Source organism: Delphinus delphis, chromosome 5 (genome assembly GCF_949987515.2).
Source record: "Delphinus delphis chromosome 5, mDelDel1.2, whole genome shotgun sequence".
In the NCBI taxonomy this organism is placed as follows: Eukaryota; Metazoa; Chordata; class Mammalia; order Artiodactyla; family Delphinidae; genus Delphinus; species Delphinus delphis.
The window spans coordinates 64,035,180-64,052,159 of NC_082687.1; the positions used below are offsets into that span (position 1 = coordinate 64,035,180).

The window sequence follows — 16,980 nt, forward strand, 5'->3', positions numbered from 1 at the left end:
AGTACCTAAATTTTATGAAGCACTTGCAATTCTATGCTACAACCACCATTATGAAAACCTGAGCATGTGTCCACACATAGCCACTCAATAAACTATTTTATGATCAGTTTATGATTTGGGGGCTGTAATAACTGTCTGTCTCCCTGGAATCAACTGGATTAAGTGCATGGTCATCAACAGCAGCTATTTTTCTTGACAAATAACGCCAATTGTCATTGTGAATATATTTGTACAGATGGGGCCTAAAAGATCAAAGCAATTTTCACAATGCAGTAAAACAGAGCACTTCTGCAATGCTATTAACATTCCAAAATACAACGGTCATATAGAAGGAGTATGGCTTCGCAAAGTATTCTCTAACATTAAAGTATTTAGAATGGCATTTTAGAAGTTTACAACAGAAATTTACTTTTGTTGGGTGGTTGGGACAGTGGGGAGAGGAGGGGAGGGAGAAAAAGAAATGTTATTTCTACTAAATTTGTTTTTTTAATGACTGCAGCTCTAGTTAGGGGTTAAGCATGTAGGCCCCAGAGATGAGAGCAGTTGGCCTGAATCCTGATCCCATGTCTTACTAGCTATGAAACATCTGATTACCAGCCTCTGTGGAAATTGACCATCTTAAATGGTAAGACTGAGTTTATAGGAGAAAAAACAGTGGGTATCACATTTTCTTAATATTTCAGCATTTCTCTGCCATAATTTTTCACATGAAAGAACCTATATCTGCACATACACTGCTTCAGGGATCACAGTAATTTTCATTCTTTAAGTACTGAATTGAATTAATTTATTTTCATCATCCAATAATTACTTTAGGGAATTTGTTTTCATTTAAAAAAGTACTCACTATCCATTATTTCATGGATATAATTACATACCATTTGATGGCTGCATCATCATAATTGCTAGTTTATATAGAAGATTCTAAAAATTAAAAATCGCTGGGCAAGTCAAGCAAATCTGATTCATTTTCCATTTGTCATAAGAATGCACTTCTTACATTTTCATTTCTAAACCTAAAATAATAAAAGCATACAATTTCTCTGCATTGGATTTATACGCTACACTTCCAAATGAGAAACAGAATTTCCTCTCATAGTTCTTCTGGAGCATCATAAACGCCTTAGTCTGGAGTTTCTCAGAATGTGCTCTGTGGGTCAGTACCAGGTTGTTATTCAAAGACCAGTACATTTGAGAATCCACGTAAAACAAAGTTAAACATGCTTCTTTACTATGGGACCTTTCAGAGTCTTTACTATGCTGATATCATTATTGTGCTCCAGAAGGGCAGAGAATACGCAGTGCTGCCCAAACTTGACTTTCTGGACATCCATCATGACTAGTGTTCCTCTGAACACACTCGGGGAAACAATGTCTTCACTATTTCTTTCAAATACCTTTTAATTTCTTTAGGTACCATATATTTTATACACACTAAATTCCTCCCCTAAATTCCGGAGCACACTGCTCAGTAAACATGAGTTTACATTACTAGAGTGTACGTCTAGCAATCTTTTTTAACTGAACAGTTTCTTCTCTAAAGTATTCTGATGTTCCAGGGCTAAGAAAAGCACTGCAAAATTCCTCTTAAATTAGTAAAATGATAGGATTCAGGCAACTGCTGTGTACCGTGTCCTAACACGATGCCTCACACAAAACAGACACTCAGTATACAGATGGACTGTTCCCTATTCCCTTAGAGCTAGACATGCTTTAGAAATCAGAAGTTTTCAGATTGTACAGAGGCATATTTAAACCCCAGTGGGGTCTGTGACAGCGCTTTACAATCAAATGCAGTGTTTCTGGAAAACATTTATATTCACCTTACTTTTTGCTAACAAATGAATTTGCGCCAAACTTACAAAGAACCTTTGGGAGTTTGAAAGTACAGATAAAGGGTGGTGATCTCTTTAGGCAGCACCGTCAGCCCCGTAATCACACTTGTTCTGAAAATGCAAGTTTGTTCCAATGTGATTGACATATGTTATCCCATCCACGAGAAACACTGAGTGCGGAAAACTGCACTCTGCTGAATTGAGGTGTGTAGGAACACACAAACCCCCCCCACCACATACACCTCAAATGTCTACCAGTTCCCGCAGGTTGCCACCTGTGTTATGAGATAAACCCAAGCACATGTGGTATTACAGCTTTCTGTCCCATTTTGGGAAAAAACCCCTTCCACAGCCTCACGATAACACAAGTTGCAGCCATCCGATGCTCTAGTCCACGAGAAAACTTTATCTTTTTCAAGGTAAAGTACTATATATATTGGAGTATTGTTTTATTTCATCATCATTTAACATGTGTAAAACTGTGCTACAATTTTTATTAGGTGCCTACCCTTTTAAATAAGTCACAATTTTTTGTGTTGTGCTCCTATCCTCCCATTAGCCCTTGGTTTTCACTTTGTGATTCTGCATAGCTCATTGATTTTCAGCAATACATATGTCATGTTATAGCAAAATTGACTGTACATGCTAAGCAGAACCTACTGAAATAGGTTTGTACTGTATTTACTAGGTCTAAGCAAGGACCAATCGTTTCTTTGGCCCTTTATTTCTCCAAACCGCATTAATGGTTCATTTTTCTGGTTTTTCCCATTGGACTATCTCAGAATCCCCTTTTACATGTTTCACAATTCACAAGAGAAACCAAATAATACTGAGAAGCAGTAACAGAGGCAGATACGATTTTTCATGGGAAGTCTCAGTGTTTGGCCACATTTCTCCCACATGCTAGAAGACGTGTGGGTGGTGGTTCTTTTCACTGCCAATTTCTGCCACTTGAGTTTCAGAGGGTGCTGTGAATCAACGCCCGACTCTGAGCGGAGAATACGGGCAGGGGGAGCTTCCCGATACCTTGCCCTGCATATTTGGTGCAGCAGCCAACTACCTCAACAAAGGCTACCTCTACACGAGGGCTGAACACCTTAAATTCATTTCCATTCAACACATACTATTGAACACCCAACACCTGTGGGGTCTGTGTGGGGCCCAGCTGGCAGCACTAATGGGTAAAACAAAAGCTTTAGGGATATCTGAGGCTGTATCAGTCAGGGTTTAATCAGAGAAACAGAACCAGCAGGAGGTGTTTTTGCACGGGCATGTGTGCATGTGCATGAGTATGTGCATGTGTGCGTGTGTGTGTGTGTGTGTGTGTGTAAAATACATTAAGAGATTTATTGCAAGAAATTGGCTTATGCCAGGTGGAGGCTGGCTAAGCAAGTTTGAAACCCATAGGGCAAGTCCTCAGGAAGGGCAGGCTGGAATTTGCTGCTGGTTCACAGGTGGAACTTCTTCTCCTAGGGAAGCCTCAAGTCCTGTTTTTAAGGCTTTTCAATTTATAGACTCAGGCCCACCCAGATTATGCTGCTTAATCTCCCTTGCTTAAAGTCAACTGATTATGGACTTTAATTACATACAAAACATCTGCACAGCAACAGCTCAATCAAACAATATTTGCATTTGATTAAATAACCAGGGAGTATAGCCTAGTCAAGCTGACGCAGCAAAATGATCACACTCCACCCTCTGTCAACTTGGCACTTGTGCTCAGCTCCTCAAACCACGCTTCATTTCCACATAAAGCCAATAACAAAGCCATACTTCCACTGACATGATACAAGTATCCTACATACATCTGAAAACACACTAACCCGTTCCCCAGAAGAAGGTGTGAAGTCCTTGAGTGATGCTCACACTTCTCCCGTAACTTATGAGACATAGAGTTATTATTAATACATCTTATGTTAGATGACAAGGAGATAAAAAAACATATTTGGTTAATATATATACACACACATATTCATAACAAAATAAGGAAGAAATACTCATAGCTATCATGGGTTGTTTCTGCAACGGTCATGTGGTTGTACCTGGTCTTTATAGCTATCTTCTTCCACTACCCATTCCACATTCCTTTTGCTCTCGGCAAGGACCTCAGCTGGTTGTGGTTCTTTGCCTGGTGAGTTGACTCAAACCTGCATTCCTGAGGAACTTGGTCCATTAGCTGTCCTGAACTGGGTTGTTGTAGTTTTTGATTACCGCACAGGACATGGGAATGCTAGTATGCCCTAAGGGACCTCCTCTATTCCAGAAAAACTCTTCCTTACCTCCATTATATAGTAGCAGCAATTTTCCCTTGGTAATCAGAATCAATCACTCCAGCTCATACAGCAACCCCCTTCCTTGCCTGTTGATTGAGAGGAACCCAAAGGAGCCATGTGAGAGTCTCAACAACTAGTTCAGTGGAATCATTGTTGTGTCTCCTAGTGGAAGCATTCCACCTATTGGAACTAAGAACTCTAGACAAGCAGAACCTAAGGTCAAGGGGACAGAAAGAAAAATCTTCCTACTGGATCACTAGGGGTAAAAGAAAATGAAGTCACTCCCATTTCCACCCACTGATTCCTGGACCAATAAGCCTGGCTATGAGAGAAACAGCACCATATATTGGATACTGACTTAGGACATATACTGCATCCGAGAGGACATTGTCCCAGCCCCACCAAGTATTGCTACCTCACTGGCACTGTAACTGAGTCTTCTAAAGGCCGTCCCACCACTATATCAAGCCAGCTGCTACAGGATGATGGGGAACATGGCAAGACTAGTGAATTCCATGAGCATGGGCCTATCAAGTTCCTTGATCAGAAGTGATGCCATGTGACCTACCATTATAGTAGATGAGACAGTATGTAACTGCACGGATGATAGTTTTGACAGAAGCATTGCATGCAGAGGAGGCAAAGCTGTATCCAGAATGTCTGTTCTAGTAAGAACAAAGTGCTGCTCCTTCCATGATGGAAGCAGTCCAATTTAATGAACTTGTACCAGGTAGCTAGATGATTACCCCAGGGAACGATGTCATACTGGAGACTCAGTGTTGGTTTCTGGTCCTGGTGAGTGGAAGTCAATAATGCTGCTGAGCTCACCCACATCCTCCATCCCTGACACCATGGCCATTTTGTTCATGAGCCCATTGGCCAATGACAGGTATCCATAGAATGGGTCATCCTATCCCTTGACTATTAAAATCCCCCTCAGGTCACTCTTTGGAGAGCATCTACATGAGACACAAATATCTTTTTTTTTTAACTTTTTATTTTATATTGGAGTATAGTTGATTAACAATGTTGTGTTAGTTTCAGGTGTAAGTGATATCATATGATATTTCTCCTTCTCTGTCTGCTTACTTCACTCAGTATGACAATCTCTAGGTTCACCCATGTTGCTGCAAATGGCATTATTTCATTCTTTTTAATGGCTGAGTAATATTCCACTGTATATATGTACCACATCTTCTTTATCCATTCCTCTGTTGATGGATATTTAGGTTGCTTCCATGTCTTGGCTACTGTAAACAGTGCTGCAATGAACACTGGGGTGCATGTATCCTTCGGACCATGTTTTTCTCTGAATATATGCCCAGGAGTGGGATTGCAGGATCATACGGTAGCTCTATTTTTAGTTTTTTAAGGAACCTCCATACTGTTCTCCATAGTGGCTGTATCAATTTACATTCCCACCAACAGTGCAAGAGGGTTCCCTTTTCTCCACACCCTCTCCAGCATTTATTATTTGTAGACTTTTTGATGATGGCCATTTTGACGGGTGTGAGGTGATACCTCATTGTAGTTTTGATTTACATTTCTCTAATAATTAGTGATGTTGAACGTCTTTTCATGTCTTCTTTGGAGAAATGTCTATTTAGGTCTTCTGCCGATTTTTTCACTGGGTTGTTTTGATATTAAGCCACATGAGCTGTTTGTAAATTTTGGAGACTAATCCCTTGTCGGTCACATCATTTGCAAATATTTTTCTCCCAATCTGTGGGCTGTCTTATCATTTTGTTTATGGTTTCCTTTGCTGTGCAAAAGCTTTGAATTTAATTAGGTCCCATTTGTTTATTTTTGTTTTTATTTCCATTACTCTGGGAGATGGACAGAAAAAGATATTACTGAGATTTATGTCAGAGAGTGTTCTGCCTATGTTTTCATCAAAGAGTTTTATAGTGTCCGGTCTCACATTTAGGTCTTTAATCCACTGTGAGCTTATTTTTGTGTATGGTGTTAAAGAATGTTCTAATTTCATTTTTTTAACACGTAGCTAGTCTGGTTTTCCCAGCACCATTTATTGAAGAGACTGTCTTTCCACCATTGTATAGTCTTGCCTTGAGACACAAATATCTTAAAATCCTTCACCCAATCAGGGAGGTCTGTCAACATACTTCTTGCCCAGATCTCTCTGTCACCAATTTTCCAATCATATTCCTTCCAAGTCCCTGACCATCCTGCTGAACCACTGGCCACAACCTATGAATTGTTATAGACTTATACCATTTCTCCTTACCAAAAAACAAACAATCAGATGTGCTGACTGACATTCTACCCACTGGAAGGATTTCCCTTCCCCACTGTCCTTCAGGGCTGCCCTAGGATGGGGCTAGAGCATTACAACTTTCAAGTGGTACCTGAATATCATGCAAAACCATCAATAACGAGCCCCAATTTTTCTCTTCCTCAGTCAACGGGTCATAGGGAACTCCCCATGAGGCCATAGGTGCAAGCCGGGAGAGACAAGGCAGTGAGCAGGAGTGGGGACCAGGGGCATCTGCGCCACTTCTTCATATGATTTCCTTGAGCCTTCAGGGCCTGCCTGAACCTGATTTAGTCTACAGCACTTCCTTCTGATGACGGAGTGCTGCATGCATGCCCAGCTTTATGGCTTAGTGGGTCAGACAACACCCAGGTCATAAAGGGCAATTCAGGTCACATGGTAACTTGGTGGGCCATGGTTAAGTGTTGAGTCTCTGCTAACACCCATGGGCAAGCCGAAAGCTGTTTCTCAAAAGGACAGAGTTATCTACAGAGGATGGTAGCGTTTTGCTCCAAAATCCTAAGGGTGTGTGCTGTGATTCACCTATAGGGACCACCAAAGGCTCCAAACACCATTCCTATCTGCCACTTAGACTTCAAGCAGCCCTGCATCTACTGGATCCTATGGCCCAAAGGGCAGAGAAGCTTGTGCGGCAGCCTGGACCTGTTGCAGAACCTTCTCTTGTTCTAGGCCCTACTCAAATGAACAGTTTTCAGGTCCCTGGGTAAATGGGCCCGAGACCCAGGTGAGGAATATGTTGCCTCCAGCATCCAAAGAAGCCAACTGGGTGCTGGACCTCTTGCTGGTGGTGGGAGGGGCCAGATGCAACAACTTATCCGTCGCCTTAAAAGGGATATCATGACATGCCCCAGGCCACTGACCTCTAGAAATTGTACTAATATGAAAATCCCCTGAATTTCAGTGGGATTTATTTCCCATCCTCTGGGCATGAAAAGATTTTACCAATATGTCTAGAGTAATTGGTCTTCTCTGCTTACCATGTCCAATCATCATGTTTGCAAGGTTGTAGCCTCTGTGGTATTACTATGCATCACTTATTTCTTTAAAAAAAAAAAAACAACGATTTTTAAAAGATTCAGTGGTCTCAGTTTGCTATTCTTTCAATATTGAACTGTTAACAGTTCAAGTTCAAAATCTTTATGTCTTTACATTGGTACCTTCATTAAAGTGAGAGCTGGGTGGTACTCATAAACCAGAAAAGGGCCCTAAAGAATGTAATGCTTAGGGCTTCCCTGGTGGCGCAGTGGTTGAGAGTCCGCCTGCCGATCCAGGTGACACGAGTTCGTGCCCCGGTCCGGGAAGATCCCACATGCTGCGGAGCGGCTGGGCCCGTGAGCCATGGCCGCTGAGCCTGCGTGTCTGGAGCCTGTGCTCCGCAACGGGAGAGGCCACAACAGTGAGAGGCCCGCGTACCGCAAAAAAAAAAAAAAAAAAAAAAAAAGAATGTAATGCTTACTGAGGATTGATGAGTGGAGGATATTTAGTAACTCATGTGACTATAATGGGTTTAACTGGAAATGAGCTAAGTGGTTAGACAGCTGAAAATTCTGAGAAAAAAATGTAGTAATTATTGATAATAGAGATTCAATTAAGGTTAGTTAAATAATTAGTTACAGATTTCAGAATGATTTGATTGACTAATATTTTTTTAAATTTATTTATTTGGTTGCTTGGGGTCTTTAGTTGCGGCATGTGGGATTTTCGTTGCGACATGCAGGACCTTTAGTTGCAGCATGCGGGATCTAGTTCCCTGACCAGGGATCAAACCCGGGCCCCCTGCATCGGGAACGTGGAGTCTTAACCACTGGACCACGAGGGAAGTCCCTGACTAATAATTTTTTAAACTTAAGGGCAGGTGCAGTTTTAATCCCCACAGGATAAAAGGTGACTTGAGGGTCAAATTCTCAAACCTTGCCTGAGTATGTAAAATTCTTAGGGATGTAAGACAGAAGCCACTAGGTTCTACTATGTGAGCATCGATTCTTTTTTTTGTTGTTTTTTTTTGTTTTTTTTTGTGAGCATCGATTCTTGATAAATTTAGCAGGCATTCTCGATGGTACTAGTGGGAAATGAACCAAGGTCAGAGTGACATTCATGGGTCTTGGAGCCACTGGGCTAAGTGCTTGTTGCTTACTGAGTCGATGACCTGTGAAATACAGATCCAAGTGGAAGCAGAATGAAACCGCTAGTGTTCAAATGGTCTAGGAAAGGAATACAACCTCACCTGGTCCTCTGTGCCTACCTATGGGTAGAGCTACTCTGATATAATTTCTGAAAACAGAAAAAAATACTGTTTTAAAAGATTTTCAGATGAAATTATATAGTCTGTCTCAGTACTCCAGGTTGGGTCAGACAGTCCGGTCAGGCTATGCTTCTTTGATCCGAACGCCATTCCTTTGCACTAATACCAAGTTTCTTTCTTTTGGCCCCTTACTCTGTTCTCACTGGAGAGCGCTCTGTGGGGATGAGGCAGTCCCTTGAGAATCACTGCCCTCCCACCAGGTTTCTCATGCCCAGACTAAATTTTGGACAATAGCTCAGAGAGGTAATAGATTCACTCTGGCAACGTCCTATCCTGGAGAGACAAAAAAGACACAACCACTATCTGTTTTGTAGAACCTTTCCATTAATTCGTGCACCAGATACTGGCAGAATAAATGACAACTTAATCCTGAGATTCCAAGGGTCAGTGATTTAAATTAACACCCGTATCTTGGATGTGTTACTTCTTTGACTAGTAACCACTGGGTTCGTGTGATGTGGGATCAGGGGAAAAAATCCAAAGCTGTCCTTTGCCTTTTATGGTTGGGAATCATTTTGGTGAGGAAATGTAGGTTCTGTGGTGACAGGTGTCTTAGAAATGCAAATATTTGCCACACAACTCCCTGTCCAAAGCCTTCAAGGAGAGTCACAGGAGCTCTACGGGCAAATATTTCTGCTTTTTGGGTTGTCTGTTTAGCATCACCAAGTCCAACAGTGGCTACAACTGTGATGTTTTTGTGTGTACTCTTTCTCAACAATAAAGAGACATGCTCTTCATCTCAACAGGTCATGAGAATGTGGGGAAACAAGCCCCAGAATCTTGAAGATCTGGGTTTATTTAGTCACCGCTACCATTTTCTTGCTTCTTGGGACCTCAGTTTCCACATCTGTAAAATAAAGAGACTAAACTATATACTATCTAAAGTCCCCCCCTGTTCTAAAATTCTATGAACCATTTCTTTAAAAAGTTAGGGAAGTTTAGAATGTATTCTGGCTCATAAAACCTGTAACTCTTTTCATAAATTATCTATTAATTATATTCATTATATTTTCTCCATTCCTGGTTTGTCTCCTAATTACACTTGTTTTGTTACATCATGCTTATTTTGCAACATTAAGGACCTTCAGGGTTTGGAAGAGGCAATATCATAGTCTGCAAGTTGGCAAAGAGAGCCAAGTCATTCCATTTCTTTGTGTCAGAATCCAGGTTCCCAGTCCTAGGAATGACAGTGCTGATAGAGAAGGAATAGTGCCACAATCCTAGAACCTGAATCCCCAAACCTCATCCCCCACCTGCCTTCCTGGGTCAGACTCAGTGAGGTTTTCTAAGAAAAATGACTACTATGAGCCTCAACTCTGGGCAAAACATGTGGACCTGCCTTGAGACACACTTCTAAGATATCAGGGATTACATTAGCCACTCAGGGTTCTTTTTAAGTTCTGAAGGGCAAAGTCAGATGGGTCCCAGACAATCTCAGATTTATGGGTCAATGATACAAATGGAGACAGCTTTAGTCGATGACCAATTCTGCCCCAGTACATTCAGATTTTGCCAGCCTTGGATTTGCCTGTTTTTCTCAGTTGTATATTAAGGAATGTACACCCTATCTGGATTCTCATTCTACCTAATAATCCCACAACTTTATGCCCTGTCTACCAAACTCAGTCCATCTATGGAGAAGCAGTGTTATTCTGTCTAGCACAAGTCAGCACTACCTCTGCAAGAGTCCTGTTTCCATGGTGATCAGTGCAGATCCGGGATGATGACTAATCAACAAATATTGACTGCAGTCCTACTGGGTACAGGGCACTGAGCTGGCATTGGCATAACACAGGAATTCTTGAGTTCCTCACACCAGCTAATACTCAAAATTTAGAAGGAGAATAATTTGTTTTTCAAAAGTCACAAAGTTTTCAAGATTCTGGCCTCCTATGAGAAAAAGTTGGAGTCTTGCTAGGGGAAAACCCCCTGATAGCAGTTGATAGGGTTTTCTCTATCCAACGATCCAAAGGTTTTAGTGGTAGTGGCGACGGCGGTACGTGTGTGTACTGGGCGTGAGCTGAAAAGAAGATGTAAAGTCTTCCCTCGGGGGCTCATAAAGCCACGGAGGTTTGGTCTAAGGGGAATCCTAAGGCCAGTGTCCTTCAAATAGTGGGTGACAGCCCATTTAGTAGACCCATTTAGTAGACCCATTTAGTGGGATTTAGAATGTTTTAAAACTCAGTAGAAAAGAAGAGAGTGGAGTAGAATACAAAACAGGGTGAGTACAATTTCCTGAAACTTATGTTTCTAGTTTATATATGTGTGTTTCTGTCTATGGGTATTTATGACTTTATACCCACATATGTTCTGATATAAGATATAGTTCTTGCTCTAGATCAAGTCATAAATACTTGAGAAATGCTAATAAAAAAATTAACACACTTCCCAGTAAGCTAGGCATGCATTTCGATGCAGGAGTCAACAACTATTTATCGACACAAGCCATGGCATATGTGGCGGGCACTCTGGCTAAATGAGAGAAAGTAATGCATGCAAAAACAAGCTAAGAGCTGCCAAAGTGATTAAATAAGCTCCCTGACACTGCCAAAGTCAGAGCTGACGTTCATACTGCTGAAATCTCTACTCTGGCTTTGATCATTCTGCTTCTCGAGCAGCGAAACTCTATCTCAGAGTTGACCGAAATCTTCCACTTCTTAATTTAAAAAGGAAGAAAGCTTTATTAAACTTGAGTCTTTATGGCTGTTGAGCTTGGTTTTGGAGCATTACTTTAAAACTCCTAATTTGGAGCCTAACTTTAAAAAAGGTACTATGCTTTACCTTTTGTATATGCTTTACCTTCAATATAAAATTCCTTCAATAAAAAATTTCACGCAGGAAGTCAACTCTGCTTGCACCAGATTCATTTCTGCCCATTCACATCACTTTAGTTTTCAAGTGCCTTTCACAGAACAATTTCAAGGAGTTGGGAGTGACGGTTAAGTCACTACTTGCTTTCCATGTCGGACTAGAGAAGCTAAGTTAGCTGAACAAGGTCAGATGCCAAGTGAGTGAAGAAAACAGGTCCCCGGACTCTGAGCCAGGCAGGCACTCAGATCAGAAGACAGTCTGTTGAGGAATACTCTATTCCTCTCCATCACTTTTGCGAGGATTCCCTTCCTAGACCAATATCTATCCTTTCCTAGACCAATATGAAGCACCAGGAGATTAGGCAAAAGACTGAAGAAGGGCATTCTGGAGCTGTTAAACAGAAGTAACGTATTAGGCTACAAATCACGTGGGAAATTTCAGAACTTGGTGCTCAGCCCCCCAACCACATAGGATGAAGATATGAATGGATTCAAGGAATCTTTAGATATACTCATGAATGATAAATTCCCAGCGGTTACAGGGGACACTTAAGAGATATTTCAAAATATGTTCGTAATGAAATGAAATTGCTAGCAGAGGGGGTAGATGCTATTTTTTCCCATAAAGAATAAGACTAGTAAACTTTGTTAAACTTTGGCTATGTGCCAGGCTTAAAGTTTTACATGTAATATCACACAGCCACTCTGTAAATTATTATTTTTCACATTTTATAAGTCAGGAAACTGAGGCTCAGAGAGGTGAAACGATTTGTCCAGTGCTACATGGCTAAGAAGTGGCAGTGCTGAGATTCAAACCAAGTCTGTCTGATTCCAAATACCACGATCTTAACCATTTTGCTGCATTCCCAACGTGTGTCTTGGTGACACTACTTGACACCAAGTCAAGTACATGAGGCAGATGAGCTCCAGGGTCAGATACTGGGTTTGAGTCTCAATTCACTTACTAGCTATGAGACTCTGGGCAAGTTCCATAGTCTCCTAAATTTCTGTTCTATTGTCTGTAAAATACGAATAATACTACAAAGCTTACTGACTTCTAAGGATTAAATTAAATACTGCATATAAAGTATTTAGCAGAACGTCAGCATGTGGTAAGTACTCAAAAAACGTTAGCAATTATAGTGCTAGTTAGTATTAAGAGATTCACTGAATTGATGAATGGGTATGTCTTGACCTTTATGGGGCATTTCTTAGTTGTTACTAAAAAGAGAAAAGATGAGGAAAAGGAGAAGGGAGAGGAGAAGAGTGGGAAATAGGGGACCAAACGGGAGAAAGAAGAAAATAAAGAGGAAAAAAGAATGTTAAGAAGTACTTAATGAGAAAAAAAGTTAAAGAGCTTTAGATATTTGTCAGAGTAATTCAGATTTACTCAGAAAATGTAAATAAGGTTTCTTGATCCTGTTTCACCCCAATCCCAGAACATATTAAATCTCACTGGCACGTGGTAGTATTCTAGATAGTGAAAGTAATGTTAACCCTCTTTCAGGGTGCCTACGATTCTAGACAAACATATAAACAAGTAATGTTGGTAACATACAGATATACAGGCAATAATAGACATATATACAGTTTGCAATTAAAGTTCAAATAACCATGAGGTGAGGCATTCTCTTGTTTTCTAGGAGGGCTAGAAACCGACCTATATCCTGATAATAGCACTAACTCTGCAGGTGCTGCCAGGCTCTGGGGTAAAAGGCACACAGACACATTCCTAGAGGAATCCTCCGCCCTCCAATACAATCCAAGAGGACTCTGGAAATGGAGGCTTTAGCAGACTCTGAAAGACAACTGTCAAGATAGGGACCTGGTGTTTCAGTGAAATATAGTGCCTCTAAATAATGCACTGAGTCTTGACTGCATCTTAATTTTTAAAAATCCATGCTGATGTTTTCTCTCCAAGCAGACCGTAAGCTCCACGAGGGCAGTGTTCTCTGCTTCCTTGCACCCACCCCTTACGTGACCCACCTAATTGTGGTGGAAGCAAGGAGGCACTTAATAACTATTTCCTGGCTGAGCTGTACTTCTAGCTCACTGAAACTGAGCAGGTTAATTACCAAAGGTTTAAAACACAGAGTCTTTCATGCATGAGCAACACCAGGTCCCTCAAATGTGCATTTTTCCTAGTAAGGCGCCAGCTCTGACTCAGGATGAGTTATTTCGAGAAATATTTTCTAATAACTTGAATGAAGGAAGCTCTCTGAAAACAAATTGCACCGTGCCACCCTCTGTGATGCCCCTGACTTTTCAGTGGGAAACAAATCAGGCTCCTGGTCTGTCTGCAGGGAGAGCCTGCATGAGAACGATAAGCTGAGTATTCTCTAATGGGATCCCACAGCCCTGCCACTGGGGAGAAATTCCACGTCTGGGGCTGCTGGGATGTTTTATTCATTTACTTATCTATTTGGGGAAGGGGGTACCATATAGAATTATCCTCAGCCTCACGGAATCCACTCTCGCATATTATTTATCTTGATAAAATACTGTGGGATGCTGAAAGCAGGAAGCAACCCATGCAAAATCCCCTTCCAAATTTCACGACAGAACTCTCTGGTGAGTTTTCCTCTCCCAGTTATTGATTGGAAGGTCCCCAACTATGGGAAGAGAGGAAAGGAGTTGAGATCCCTCATGTAACTCTGCAAACCAAAATGGGCTTTTCTTTAGATGCCGGAGTCACCACCAGCTGCCACTCAACGACTGCCAGATGACACAGCCGGAAAAGTGGCTGATACATTATCACTCACTCACAACACAGAAATAAAGCCAGGTGAGAAAAGACCATGCGGAGAACAGTGCTTCATTGTACAGGATAGATCTAGCAACTCTTTTGAGACTTAAGAGTTTCAAAAGATATTGACTACATCTGGGCCCCGACTCTCAGCTGATGAGACAGAAACAGAGGAATAGTTTGCAGAAGGGTCTCAAGCCACAGTGGTTCTTAGGCTTTTAGTCTTTCCCACAACCCCCATGACAGGTGATGGTCACAGAGCACAAAGCTTGGATTATGTGTAACTCCCTGCCTTAGCAATAGTGCATCCTTTTCCCTCACATCCAACAAAACTTATTAAAATGAAGGTAAGTGGGAATGGTTTGCAGACGGCTGACTCTGAATGCCCTCAGACTTCTTTTGAGAACTTAAGTCCCTGACTAGTAATAACAGAGTGCTTAGGGGATACACTGCTATAGAAAACTGTTGGATGGAGGCCAGAAGCTGGAGGCCATGCTCTGATGTCATTAAGGGTGACACTGGTGCCTATGTTTCCCCCATTGCCCAATTTCAGACGGCAAGTCCGGGGCCTTTTCTTCACATTCCACACACTTACCTTCTGGGCTCACTAAAGCCTGAAGTTTCCCAATCAAACAAATGAGACTCTTCCAGCTGGCAAATTATCCCAGTCAGAGACACTGCAATATGAGGGGATGCATGGCCCAGTAGGGTACGTAGGGTAAAATCTTCCACAGCACGACTCAGGTTAGGTACAGGTACCGCGGGGTTGGCTTTTGACGTGTAAGGAGAAAACGGCCAGCGGAGGACTCAACTCAGGATTCTGTCCCTGACAGTTACTCCAAGAAACACTGTGTGAAACGGCAGAGCTGCCCTCCATGCTACTGTGCCTGCTTTCCTTCCTGACCCTGAAGTTATCTGTATACCAACTAACTTCACTTACCTTCACCTCCCACACGTGGCCCCAGGTGAAGATATGTACATAGATATATAATCTTGTCATTAAAGTAAGGGAGTTAAGAGGGAAGAGATTAGATATTTTAGTTCCATTCAGCATTTCCTAGTGTTAGAGGATAGGAAAACGGCATCTCAAGGAAGTTTCCCTTCCCCTATATCTGGCAAAATAAAGATCTTCGGAGCACTGCAGACAGGAGATGCGGTCAGGCACTCAGGCCGGCAGGTTGGGGCTGGATGTCATAGTCTTAAGTACCCGCAGGGCTCTGCCAATGCCTCCTCTCCATCATGTCTACCTAGAGCAAATGCCAGACACGGCCTCTGAGCAAAACAGACTGAGGCATCACATGAGAAACACATCATAGTCTATCTTTTGCCTGAATCTTATTTAAAAGAAGAGAGAATGAAAGGAATTAGATGTATGCTAATATAACAATAACCTTAAGTGCAAATTATCTGCTACCTCAACCAAACATTGGAAGTTTGATTTTTATTTCACTTCAATGCAGGGCAATAGGAGAGTGAATGTTTGAGAGAGATTACAGGCAGCAAGGTACCATTAGGTATTCTGCTCTTGCATCTGACTTCAGGAAAACACTCTCCCAGCCAAAGCAATGACTCATCTGCTGCTGCCAATGTTACAACAGGAGCTTGATTTGCTGCAGCAGAGCAAACAATGTAACACTCCTTAGAAGAAAAGCTCTGCTGTAGCATTTCTGAAAGATTAAAGTCAGTGCAGAAAATGGAAAAACACTATCACTATCACCCTTTTACGTTAAAGAGAGATGACCCAACACGACTTGAAAGTACCAAAAGCCTTAGTTCAGAAAATCAGCAAACATTTCTACATCTGTTTGTTTTTCATTGTTGCTGTTTTGTCTTATTTTGTCTTTTTGGCATGTAATGAAATATTATATTATAGAAATCAGGCCCAGGGAGATTTGGGGAGAACCTGAGGTTATACTATATGGACATTCTAAAGAAATGATGAAACTGCTAGCAACTATATGCCAATGATAATTGGTAGAGAGTCTTTAAATTTAGATTCATATTCTCATTCACCCAACAATGATTATGGCCTATCCACTATGAAAAACTCTCTATGGAAAGGATAAATATATCACCAATATAAGATAGGAAATGATATGCCACATGGGAAGGGGATGGTTATTTCAAGGAGGGAATGATCATTTCTAAGATAAGGAAGGCTTTCTGGTAGAAGAGGAAAAGGGACTGGCCTTAAGGATGAATAAAAACACGGAATGTTCAGAAATCAGGGTGAAGACTTTATGAGTAATGAGCACAGAGATGAAGGTGAGAAAGCGCAGGGAGTCAGGGAGCAGTGAATAGTTCAGATTGCCGGAGGCAGACAAGACTTAGGAGAGCTACCAGACTGGGAGGCCAGATGCGTGGAAGGTCATGACACAGACTAGACAGACACACAGATACATGGAGAGTGGGTTCAGCCTTCCCGAGCTGTAAGCAGGAGTGAAATAAAAACTTTAACAGGACAGCTACAGGGCTGGGACAGCCCACTTCTGGGCCTGATGTTAACTCTTTAGTTCCTGTAAAGGATTGAATGGGTTAGGATAGGAAGCGTTAGGACAGCTAGGGTATGGGGAGCGGTGGCACTGGGGGGCTTGGAAGAGGTTACCATTTACCAACGAGTACAGAGTATTTCATAATTTTAGCAACTGATACAACCAGACCAATGTATGCTAGCTGGATTTCAGTTCTAAGGTAAGGTAGATAGATAGATAAAGAGAGAGA

At 41.6% G+C, this 16,980-nt stretch overlaps 1 protein-coding gene across 2 annotated transcripts in view; it reads right to left on the reverse strand.

Annotated features, from left to right (window-relative positions):
- Positions 1 to 16,980, reverse strand: part of CRACD (capping protein inhibiting regulator of actin dynamics) — a 182,199-nt gene that overhangs the window by 105,351 nt on the left and 59,868 nt on the right. The gene's annotated exons all lie outside the window — the stretch shown is intronic.